The 12865-nt window shown below is 44.6% G+C and overlaps 1 protein-coding gene across 4 annotated transcripts in view; it reads right to left on the reverse strand.

The window, feature by feature from the left end:
- epha6 (eph receptor A6) overlaps positions 1-12865 on the reverse strand; it is a 62676-nt gene that overhangs the window by 19291 nt on the left and 30520 nt on the right. The window lies entirely within an intron of this gene.

The raw sequence follows: 12865 nt of genomic DNA on the forward strand, positions 1-12865 counted from the left end.
CTCACAAACAGACACACACATAGACACACAGACACACACAAACAGGCACACACACACACATCCAGACACACACCCAGACACACACACATAGACACACACACCCAGACACACATACACTAACACATGGACACACATACACACACAAACAGGCACACACACACACATCCAGACACACACAGACACACACACGCACACACATACACACCCTGTCTTGTTCTCTAAGGCCAGACTAAGGGATTTAAAGGAGCTTTCTTTTCCCTTTGGAGTCAGACAGACCTTTGTTTACCCAAAAATGAAAACTTGTATTTTGTTCGTTTCCAGGAAGATGACTCACTTAACCCAAAAACACACAATACAAACAAACCCTACATCTAACCTTCCCATTCAGGGACAAGATTTATTTATTATAATTTATTGTGTTTTCTGGTAGGGGAGATCTTGCCTGACTAGAGAATAGCCGGACTCTGATGGCTTCACACCTACAGCGTGAACAGCGCTAATTTGCCGGGACTGACTTCAAAACGGGGCGGCATTGTACCTATGAAATCCATCAATTACATCATCTTTCAGACCTATCAGAACGGTCTACTCAACGTCAGGTCGGAGAATCCCTTTTGGGTGTGGCATTTTGGGTGTGGCATTTTGGGTGTGGCATTTGGGCTGGGCTGAGTGGATGGGTAGGCTGGCCGACATAGGTTACTTACATAGAGGTCATTTAAATTAAATTCTGTGTGTCAGTTTCAACACAATGAAGATACCCCTTACATAAAGCAATATAACAAAATAATGTGAAAAACATTGACTATAAATACTGCTGCTGACCAGCAGAAACCAGACAAGAGATTCTGTAGCTTTTAAAAGTCAATCAAAGCTCCTCTGCCTGAACGTGATTATTTCATCCCTAACAGTTCATGTGTAAGCGATGACATTATTTTGTTTTTATTACATACGAAATTCCGTTTGATGCTGGTTTGAAGTAAAGAGACGAATGATTCAGGTTTCAATCTCCTGCAGCAATATATTTACATTCTTAACGCCTGTTTCCTTCCCTGATTAGTGGATTGTCCTCAATCAGGGGTCATTCAGAGGTCAAGCGTTCCATCACGACAAGGCCATTAACACAAACACCTAATAGACTGCATAATGGACTGTTCATTAATTGCTTTAACATGTTGATAGATAGGTGCTGTGTGGCACTCTGCTTTTGTTGCTGTGTCTGTATTTGTGTGCGCATGTGTATTTGTGTGTGTGTGTGTGTGTGTGTATGTGAATGTGTGCCATAATGTGGGAGAAAAAGGTTTTCCTACTTTCAGGTAAACATCATTAGCATAGAGACAGACAGACAATTCTGTAACATTTCCATCCACTCATAATGGGTCAAGTCAGCGCTACTAACCTGGGCGTGCTAACGCAACCTGCATGCCTGCCAGCCGCCCGTTTCCCCAACCCTCACTCCCTGTCAGAAGATGCTAATAAGCATTTCAGACTGCTCCCCTCTGCCTGCCTGTCCCAGCAGAGGAAACAGAGTGATGATAGTGCTACTCCCTAATACTCTAAGAAGCTGCCAAAAAATGCTTTATCTGGAAGAGTGGGGAGAGGGAGGAAAACCATTGCAAAAATAAATAAAAAACACACCAAAAAAGTGAAACAATCCAAAATGTAATCATGCAGCGTCCCGAATGGAACATTCGTCCCTATAGATCTGGTGTAAAGTATTTCACTAGAAAGAATATAGGGCAACATTTGGGATTGGGAGTATTTCTTGGTTGTTCCTTGGCATTCTGGAACTCAAACTAAACCATTCCAGATTGCTAATTGGGAACGTATTTGTTGTGTAGGATCAGACCAGTATTGTATGATAATGCTCTGACAGTCCAGTATTGAGTGGTAATGCTCTGACAGTCCAGTATAGTGTGGTAATGCTCTGACAGTCCAGTATTGTCATAATGCTCTTACAGTCTAGTATTGTGTGATAATGATCTGACAGTCCAGTATTGTGTGGTAATGCTCTGACAGTCCAGTATTTTGTGGTAATGATCTGACAGTCCAGTATTGAGTGGTAATGCTCTGACAGTCCAGTATTGTGTGGTAATGCTCTGACAGTCCAGTATTGTGTGGTAATTATCTGACAGTCCAGTATTGTGCGGTAATGCTCTGACATTCCAGTATTGTGTGGTAATGATCTGACAGTCCAGTATTGTGTGGTAATGCTCTGACAGTCCAGTATTGTGTGGTAATGCTCTGACAGTCCAGTATTGTGTGGTAATGATCTGACAGTCCAGTATTGTGTGGTAATGCTCTGACAGTCCAGTATTGTGTGGTAATGATCTGACAGTCCAGTATTGTGTGGTAATGATCTGACAGTCCAGTATTTTGTGGTAATGCTCTGACAGTGCAGTATTGTGTGGGAATGCTCCGACAGTCCAGTATTGTGTGGTAATGATCTGACAGTCCAGTATTGTGTGGTAATGCTCTGACAGTCCAGTATTGTGTGGTAATGATCTGACAGTCCAGTATTGTGTGGTAATGATCTGACAGTCCAGTATTGTGTGGTAATGATCTGACAGTCCAGTATTGTGTGGTAATGCTCTGACAGTCCTACCCTCTCCTCTTCATGTTATTTCTTCCCCTTTGACATCTGCTTTTTCTGCTCCTCTTCCCCTTCCCAACCTCTGCTTCCTCTTTCTACTTCACCATCTAAATTTCGGATCTAAGCTAGCTTTCCATTCTAGAGGCACAAATGTTAGGATATTGGGTATGCTTTTTAATGCAGGTACAGGCTCATTTACAATTGACCGTGCAGTTTCAATCAACTGTCACATCGTAAATAGATGATGGGAGGTTGGAGAAGGCCTGAGAAGGAGAGAGGAGGGAGAAGGCCCGAGAAGGAGAGAGGAGGGAGAAGGGTGGACAGAAGGAGAGAGGAGGGAGAAGGCCCAAGAAGGAGAGAGGAGGGAGAAGGCCCGAGAAGGAGAGAGGAGGGAGAAGATATGTGGAAGGTGAGGAGAGGAGAAGAGGACAAGGACAAGAAAACAAGATTGACAGACGGAGTGGTTTTGAGTTGCCAAAGTAATTGTGAATATGTCCAAAGGCACCGACTTCCTCATTAACAGTCCACACTAAACCACAGTGTGTTTATATTCTAGTAATTTAGCAGATGCTCTTATCCAGGGAGACGGTAAGTACAAACATTTAAGAGAGCTTGGTGAAACTACCACACAGTTTAGTAGTAAGTGCATTATAATAAATAAGTTATTGGCAAAGGTCAGTGCCTGATAAAAGACCATACAAATAATAAACGTCAAGAGCAAGGTTCATAAAAGACAACATACAGAAACTATTTTAGGTACTCTATGAAAAGGTGGTACTCTATGAAAAGGTGGTACTCTATGAAAAGGTGGTACTCCATGAAAATTTTTCTGAACGTGGACTCTGCTGTCCTAATCTCAAGAGGAAGCCGATGCCACCAGTTGGGTGCCAGGAGACAGAAGGGTTTTGACTTTGTGGAGCAGGAACAACACTCCAGTAGGGGGGGTATGTATGACCCAGAGCCCAGAACCAAGAGCCCAGCTAGGAGTGTGGGGTTTGAGCATAGTCTGAAGGTAGGGAGCAAACCAACAGCTCTCATGTTCATGAAACATTGTCATCTGATTTGTGGCATCGTCTCTTTACACTCTGACACCAATGCCTCATTTAGTACTGTAGCCTGATGGAAAAACTATCCCAGTATCAGATTGGTGCTTCCCATGTTCCAACACGTGTCCCAACTGTTTTCTGTGTGTGTTCCATGTGCGCTATGTGCGTTACGTACGGCGGGTCTGAACCCACTGATACGTATGGCAGGTCTGAACCCACTGATACGTACGGCAGGTCTGAACCCACTGATACGTACGGCGGGTCTGAACCCACTGATACGTATGGCAGGTCTGAACCCACTGATACGTACGGCAGGTCTGAACCCACTGATACGTACGGCGGGTCTGAACCCACTGATACGTATGGCAGGTCTGAACCCACTGATACGTACGGCAGGTCTGAACCCACTGATACGTACGGCAGGTCTGAACCCACTGATACGTACGGCGGGTCTGAACCCACTGATACGTACGGCAGGTCTGAACCCACTGATACGTACGGCGGGTCTGAACCCACTGATACGTACGGCGGGTCTGAACCCACTGATACGTACGGCGGGTCTGAACCCACTGATACGTACGGCGGGTCTGAACCCACTGATACGTACGGCGGGTCTGAACCCACTGATACGTACGGCGGGTCTGAACCCAGTGATACGTACGGCAGGTCTGAACCCAGGGATACGTACGGCAGGTCTGAACCCAGGGATACGTATGGCAGGTCTGAACCCAGGGATACGTATGGCAGGTCTGAACCCACTGATACGTACGGCAGGTCTGAACCCACTGATACGTACGGCGGGTCTGAACCCAGGGATACGTACGGCAGGTCTGAACCCAGGGATACGTACGGCAGGTCTGAACCCAGGGATACGTATGGCAGGTCTGAACCCAGGGATACGTATGGCAGGTCTGAAACCAGGGATACGTACGGCGGGTCTGAACCCACTGATACGTATGGCAGGTCTGAACCCAGGGATACGTATGGCAGGTCTGAACCCAGGGATACGTACGGCGGGTCTGAACCCAGGGATACGTACGGCGGGTCTGAAACCAGGGATACGTACGGCGGGTCTGAACCCAGGGATACGTACGGCGGGTCTGAACCCAGGGGTACGTACGGCGGGTCTGAACCCAGGGATACGTACGGCGGGTCTGAACCCAGGGATACGTACGGCGGGTCTGAACCCAGTGATACGTACGGCAGGTCTGAACCCACTGATACGTATGGAAGGTCTGAACCCAGGGATACGTACGGCAGGTCTGAACCCAGGGATACGTACAGCAGCGTTTCAATTAAAAACACAACGGTGCATCCCAAATTACAGCCTGTTCCCCACAGGGCACATAGAAACCCGGTTAAAAGGAGGGCACTATATAAGGGAAAGGGTGCCATTTTGGAGTCAGGCACTGAATCTGAATCTTCAGGCCACAGCAGAAAATACTTTAATAATTCAGCGGCCTGTGTGTGCAGGGCATCTTTCCACAGCTGGGATGTACTGTACTGTCTCCGTAAACTTTAATGTAGAGATAGATGGAGGCAGAATGACTGTGTGAATATAAAACAGTGATAAAAACGGAACAGAATTTACATACGTATACAACCTCAGAGAGATAGGACAACAGTCAGGGATAGAGAACCAAACTGGGGAATGGAGACACGGAGGATAAAGCAGTCAAAAGACCCAGTAGCTGATTAATTCACCCCCCCCCCCCCCCCCCCCAGTTCAGTGGAAGATCTGATGCACCTGTATTTCCTCATTCTAGAATCAGTCCAGCTTTTCTTCCACTCCTCCCATCCCCTCCTCCTCCCTCCCTCCTCCTCCCTCCCTCCTCCGTTCTCCTTCCTCCCAGAGGCCAAAGACATTAGAATTCTCACCTGCCTTTCACAGCGAAGAGCAGCTTGCCCAAAAGCAATTAATTGGCTACGGCTCCCTATTTCTGCATAAACATCAGAAACAAACTGAACCAGTCAGGAACTAACCCAATCGCTCTACACAGTGTAAACCAATCAGAAAGCTTAATGTCAGTTACTGTATGAAGGGACTACAATACAACCGATCAGAGTGTCAGTTTCTGTACGGTTGTTTCAGACTGGGTGTTTTGTAAAAGATCTTTGTGACAACTGTTGATGTAAAAAGGGCTTTATAAAAGACATTTGATTGATTGATTGATTGACTGTATGAGGTAACTCCTGGTGTGTGTAGTTAGAGGTTAAAGAGACTTGGGCTGTAGTTAGAGAAGGTTAAAGAAACTTGGGCTGTAGTTAGAGAAGGTCAAATAAACTTGGGCTCTAGTAACAGAAGGTTAAAAAGACTTAGGCTACAGTTAGAGAAGGTTAAAGAAACGTGGGCTGTAGTTAGAGGTTAACAGGGAGAGGGTTCACAGACATGACATACTGTAAATGTTCTGGATCTCTAAAACGGATTCTGGAACCAATTTGGGAAGTGATTGTGGGACTGATTCAGGATCTCAGGAACTACAACAAATTTCTCAAAACATAGTTCAGCACAGAAAACACTCTTCATTGAGAAACTGGTAAAACCAGACAACAAACTATAGGTACAAAAAATCATTACACTGTGTTGAAGAAACCAGGTTTACTGAATCTATCGGTTACACGCAAAAGTGTCAGTTTGTGTCTCAACAGAACCTAAGATTATTATTTTCATGATTTGGCCTTAAGTAATAACTAGCAGTGGTCGACAAAGATCTGAAAATCATGTTTCTAGTAAAAAATTGTTCTACATTGTTAAGGTTAACTCGCTTCTGAGGACTCAAGCTGTAGTATGTAGTACAAATATGACAAAAACATGTGTGTACTGTGAGTGACCCACATATACTGTTCAAACATGTGCAGGCTTTAAGCTTTAAAATTGCAAACGTAAAGTGAACAAGAGAAAGTGGTCAAGCCTTAAAATTCTATGCACTGATTTAGTATTTTATGACGAGCAGCGGTTCTAATCCACCTACATTTTCACCAGGCTCTCCAGCATAATTTGCTGTATGCCACAAAAAACACAATGACGCTCAAGCAGAGCAAATTGATTCTTCACCAACTGGCCGGGAAATCTGAGATGAGGCTCCCTAACGTAAATGAGGACTCAGATTTCACAAATCTCATCCCAGCTACTAACAGGCAGCATGAGGTGAATGGGGAGACTGAGCCGAATACGGGCATGAACGATGAGCGTCTCCCTAGGGCAAGCTCCACATACATGTTGGTAAGGACCGGCCCCGAACTGCTGAAGGGTCACCTTTTCTGAGGATCTTATTTCCACACCGTGGCAAAGGAACATGGCGCGCGTTCAGCAATGTACAGTAAAGCTAAAGGATTCTTCCCATTTCAGCTGAGGCTTTTCTCCATGGCAGGTAATCCTCTGGCAAAAGCGTGTAGTCACGCAACACTACAGAAGTAATTTCAGTCCTCTCTCAGCTAAAGTTTTTTTTTTTGTACAGAGCCAAGCTCACTTGAGCAAAACCGTCCCCTGAAAAACAATCTAGCATATTAATGACATGTTATTGATGCAAAACATTGTGAATGAGAGGATGGCTGGGTGCAGTATTAAGACTGTGTCCCAAATGGCAGCCTTTGGGCATTGGTCACAAATAGTGCTCTAGATATATAGGGAATAGGGTGTCATTTGGATCTCAGTCTAACGCTTTCACCTCTGTAGAGCACAGTGGAATAATCAAGCTGAGTTATCAGATTCTATTCCTAAGAGGGCAAGGAGGATGGGAACCGGTTGGGCTGAGGGTTTTTAAATGATTTGCCCATTATCTAAAACAGGAAGAGTAAGCTGTAATTGCATATTAAAAGAGCAGGGAAACAAACTATGTCTCCCTGACTGTCTAAGTGGTGGCATTGTAGAGTAACATGACCCTAAATGACCTGCATGTCTGTGTGTGTGTTATAAATTGAAAGATATTTTTTTTCTGTAAATGGATGAAAAAAGAAAGATTGAGGGGGGGATTTGAGAAAAGGAGAGAAAGACAAAACATTTGGCATCCCATAGACAGCCTGAACAATGTCCATTAGGGTCAAACCATGCCAACAGCTGGGTTCAAACCATGCCAACAGCTAAGTTCTAACCATGCCAACAGCTAGGGTCAAATCATGCCAACAGCTAAGTTCTAACCATGCCAACAGCTAGGGTCAAACCATGCCAACAGCTAAGGTCAAACCATGCCAACAGCTAGGGTCAAACCATGCCAACAGCTAAGGTCAAACAATGCCAACAGCTAAGGTCAATCCATGCCAACAGCCTGGTTCTAACCATGCCAACAGCTAAGGTCAAACCATGCCAACAGCCTGGTTCTAACCATGCCAACAGCTAAGGACAAACCATGCCAACGGCTAAGGTCAAACCATGCCAACAGCCAATAGCTCCTGTATAGCCTGGGATAACCTTATTCTATAGGAACATAATTTATAGTAAAGACCAGTGGCAAGAGTTTATATTACTGACTGGTGGACAGAGTCAATAGTATAGACCAGTGACTGAGTCTATATTATAGAAGTGTCTGACTCTAAGGTATAGCTCAGTGGACTGACTCTAAAAGTATAGCCAAATGGTCTGACTAAATAGTACAGATAGCCACGGATCCACAGTATTTGTCAGTTTTCAGCTCAATGGGTGTAAATTCATGGAGACAAAAGAGGGTCATAGCAACAAAAACATCACTTGTCATCCACCTGGAACAGAAAATATTTTGCCATCGGTGCGTTGCCACTCCCAGGGCTTTTGGGGCCTCCTCTGAGTGAATGAAAGCTGTCCCACTATCAGGGACAATCCTGTTCCCCCCACAACGAGGAATCCAACACTTCTCCACTATCCTCTAAAACAACCAAACAACCAAACCATCTGACCAGTCCCAGAATACAATGGATTGGGCCGGAACCAGAACGTTTGAGTAAAGCAGCATTTTAAACATCTGTAATTTAATACATATATAGAGCTTGACGATCTGTTTGGTTAGATATTGCACCCCTCATTTAAACGTGACCTAAACGACTAGCGATGCAAGACTGATATGTAGCAAACAATAGTGCAGCTTTGGAGGCACCAGGCAATCATAAATGACACCAAGGCACTACAGGACTTAGTGGAAAGTTAAACCTGTAATTATCAAGGCTTCAGGGTATAATTGGAAAATTAGTGAGTTAATAGCATACGATGTAACCCGTTCTGCTTCAGTCAGCTTCCATCAGCACAGCTTTGATTGAGACATCCTCGAAATTCCCAAGTTGGAATCCAGTTCCTCCAAACCAGACCCTCAGCGGGGTCTTTTTGAAGATCCATCGGGACGAAGTACACAGAACAAATAGCATTAGCAGGTCTGTGATGTTTTCAACTGGGTCAAAATAAAATGATATAACCACATGCACACACACATGCACAGGCTTATTCCCTGGTGGTTCACAGTGGAAAAAAAGGAAATAAATAAAAAATCCTCAATTGAGATGTCAGAACACAGTCTGTGTGTTGGAAATGTGTGTGTGTGCCAGAAAGAGAGGAATGAGGAGAGAGAGAGAGAAGAAGAGAGAAAGAGAGAGGAAGAGAGTGGGAGAATGAGCTAGAGAGGAACAGTTAGAGAGAGAGGAAGAGATAGAGAGGAAAATATATAGAGAGAGGAAGAGTTAGAGGAAGAGATAGAGAGGAAAATATATAGAAAGAGAAGGAGTTAGAGAGAAAGGAAGAAATAGAGAGAAAGGAACAGATAGAAAGAGGCAGCTCAATGTATTGGATGTTGTTGCGTACTGTGCGATGCTCGGAACACTGTACATTGGGGAGCTTGTTTTTTTTTTTTTTACTCCCGGCCTGCTCACTGCTCGCTGCCATTGCTCAGACGCCTTTGATCAGCGAGGCCTTTGAAGCTGCCGCTCTTCAAAATGAAAACGAAGAGAAAGCAGAAGTCATCCTAAGTTCACGGCGCAACTTTCCCCGCTGCATGCAATCACTTGCAAACTGACTGTGCTTATAACCCTGCATAACAACACTGTGTCCAGGAATCATGTCAGCATCATTTATTAATACAGAGGGCAAGAAAGTGGATAGTGATTAGGCAGGGAGTGTGATTACATAAAGACAGTGAAGGAGGTGTCGATAACAGAGGTCGAGGTGAGGCTAGGGTCTTTATGGATTGGCTCCCTAAAATGGTTGGGGCGGGACCCAGAGACAAAGAAGGATTGACTGGTTATAAGGGCTTCATATTGCATTCATAGAGGCCTCATAAGTAATGCATAAAGACTTCCCAGTCATTCATCTGCCAGGCCAAGGTTTTCAACTCAAAGTTGTTTGGATGAAATTTCCCCAATGTAACATTGCATTGTCATCAAAAGGAAGAATGCCTGAACTAGAAGAATCTGAACATGGCTTCTCAGAATTCCCATTGTCACATGTTTATCTGTGTGTGTGTGTGTGTGTGTGTGTATTTATTGTGTATGGGCATGCTTTTGAGTGTGGGTCCTTTCGTACATCTCTCTGTGAACTGAGCAGATGAGAAGGTTTATGACTCAATCATTGGTTAAGAGATCAGGTCCTCTATCCATACACCAGAAATAAAGCTGTAGTCTGATTTGACACAAATTACATTATTTAACAGGCCTTCAGTTCAATAAGGTGTTTAGAAGCCTGGATGTAGAGCTGGTGTTCAGTGTGTTAAGGCGTTTAGAAGCCTGGATGTAGAGCTGGTGTTCAGTGTGTTAAGGCGTTTAGAAGCCTGGATGTAGAGCTGGTGTTCAGTGTGTTAAGGCGTTTAGAAGCCTGGATGTAGAACTGGTGCTCAGTTTGTTAAGGCGTTTAGAAGCCTGGATGTAGAGCTGGTGTTCAGTTTGTTAAGGCGTTTAGAAGCCTGGATGTAGAGCTGGTGTTCAGTTCACTAAGGTGTTTATAAGCTTGGATGTAGAGCTGGTGTTCAGTTCACTAAGTTGTTTATAAGCTTGGATGTAGAGCTGGTGTTCAGTTCACTAAGGTGTTTAGAAGCCTGGACGTAGAGTTGGTGTTCAGTTCACTAAGTTGTTTATAAGCCTGGACGTAGAGCTGGTGTTCAGTTCGTTAAGGTGTTTGGAAAGGAGCATTCTTCTGTGTTTACAGGTCAACAGGAGTGGGAGTGAACAAGAGGTTCCAATCAATTGGGTCAATATAGCCTTTGAACTTCAGCCAACTGAGGTTAACGAAATCAAGTTCAGTGGAGTGAATTAAAAAAGAATGTATGGACTAAAAAAGCAATTTCATTCACAGATTTCAAATTCAATTCAAAAAGAGTGGGAATGGTAAAGTCTATTGAGCAAACCAGCGGAAAGGAAGGGTAGATTCTATTGACTAAAATGAAGCACGCTTACTCAATCAACAGAGCTGAAACAATCATGCTTAGATATTTATACTTCCCAGACTGGCATATCAATGTGTGTGTGTGTGTGTATGTGGGTGTGTGTGTGTGTGTGTGTGTGAACTCAAATTCCCTTGGGGTTAGGCTTAGAATGAAGATTAGAGTTAGGATCTGGTCCAGGTGTGTGGCGCCGCGGTGTGTTGCTGGAGGTCTCAATTATCCATGACAGACCATCACATCCAAGGTCCAGGACCACCTCAGCATCAGGAAGATGCAGCTATAACAACAGTAAATTGTACATTTGTTTGGAGTGTTGAAATAATGTATTTAAAGTGTGTGTGTGTGTTGTTGGGCTGACTAAAAGTATTAGTAAAAATTGCCACAATGCATTTACTTCCATTAGCGGTTGTTTTCTCCAAACTTAATGAGTAACAAAAAATAAGCTCACACCCTCTCCTCACACACACACAAACACACACACCCTCTCCTCACACACACACACACACACACACCCTCTCCTCACACACACACACCACACACACACACACACACACCCTCTCCTCACACACACACACACACCCTCTCCTCACACACACCCTCTCCTCATACACACACACACTCTCCTCACACACACACATACACACACCCTCTCCTCACACACACACACACACCACACACACACACCCTCTCCTCACACACACACACACACCCACACACACACCACACATACACATACACACACACACCCTCTCCTCACACACACACAGGGTTTTGCCAGTCACATGGTGTCTCCGTCTCTTACACCCGTCAAAGCTGAGAACAGAGTTAAGCTCAATATATCTCCGTAGGCTCTGAGGATACCGTCCTGACACACACACACACACACACACCCTCTCCTCACACACATATACATTCGTTTTCTATCCTTAAACATCTGAGATGCATTTTCCCTAGTGGGGACAACACAAAACTAATATTTCCATTGCCATTAAAGCTTCCAATAAAGAGAGAAAGAGACAGAGAGACAGACGGACAGACAGACAGAGAGACAGACGGACAGACAGATAGACGGACAGAGAGACAGACGGACAGAGAGACAGACGGACAGAGAGACAGACGGACAGACGGACAGAGAGACAGACAGACAGATGGATAGAGAGACAGGCGGACAGACAGACAGAGAGACAGACGGACAGAGAGACAGACAGACAGAGAGACAGACGGACAGACGGACAGAGAGACAGACAGACAGAGAGACAGACGGACAGAGAGACAGACGGACAGGGAAACCAGGAGTCTTAGTGAGGGAAGGCCTGCGTTCTAGAACTCTGGGACATTGCTAAGAATTGTTACGTGTCACAGGAGTGATGGGGAAACACTTGGCTTGTTAACAACAGCTGCTTAGAGAACTAATTCTCAATTTAACACTACGGCTTAATGACATCAATGGACAGGCTCTGCAGTGTGACTGAAATGAGAGGTTAGATGGTTTTTAAAGATGACAGAGAGTGAGGGAGGATGTGATGGTGAGAGGGAAGGATTAGGAGAGAGAGAAGGATGAGGTAGAGAGTGAGGGAGGATGGGATGGTGAGAGGGAAGGATTAGGAGAGAGAGAAGGATGAGGTAGAGAGTGGAGGGAGGATGGGATGGTGAGAGGGAAGGAGAGAGAGAAGGATGAGGTAGAGAGTGGAGGGAGAGAGCTAAATAGTGACACAAATATCCTCTAGGAAGCTAAATTATATGTGAAGCTAACAAATGAAGATAATTAACTAGCTAGCCTCTGCCTGGAAATGGACGAAATGAGGCCAAATATTATCTGGAACATAGAACAACTTGCTTTTCCCCTGGAGTACTAAGACATCCTATTCACTGTGTTATCTGGCTGTTAAAAACTGAAT

Source organism: Esox lucius, chromosome 22, assembly GCF_011004845.1.
Source record: "Esox lucius isolate fEsoLuc1 chromosome 22, fEsoLuc1.pri, whole genome shotgun sequence".
NCBI classification, from domain to species: domain Eukaryota; kingdom Metazoa; phylum Chordata; class Actinopteri; order Esociformes; family Esocidae; genus Esox; species Esox lucius.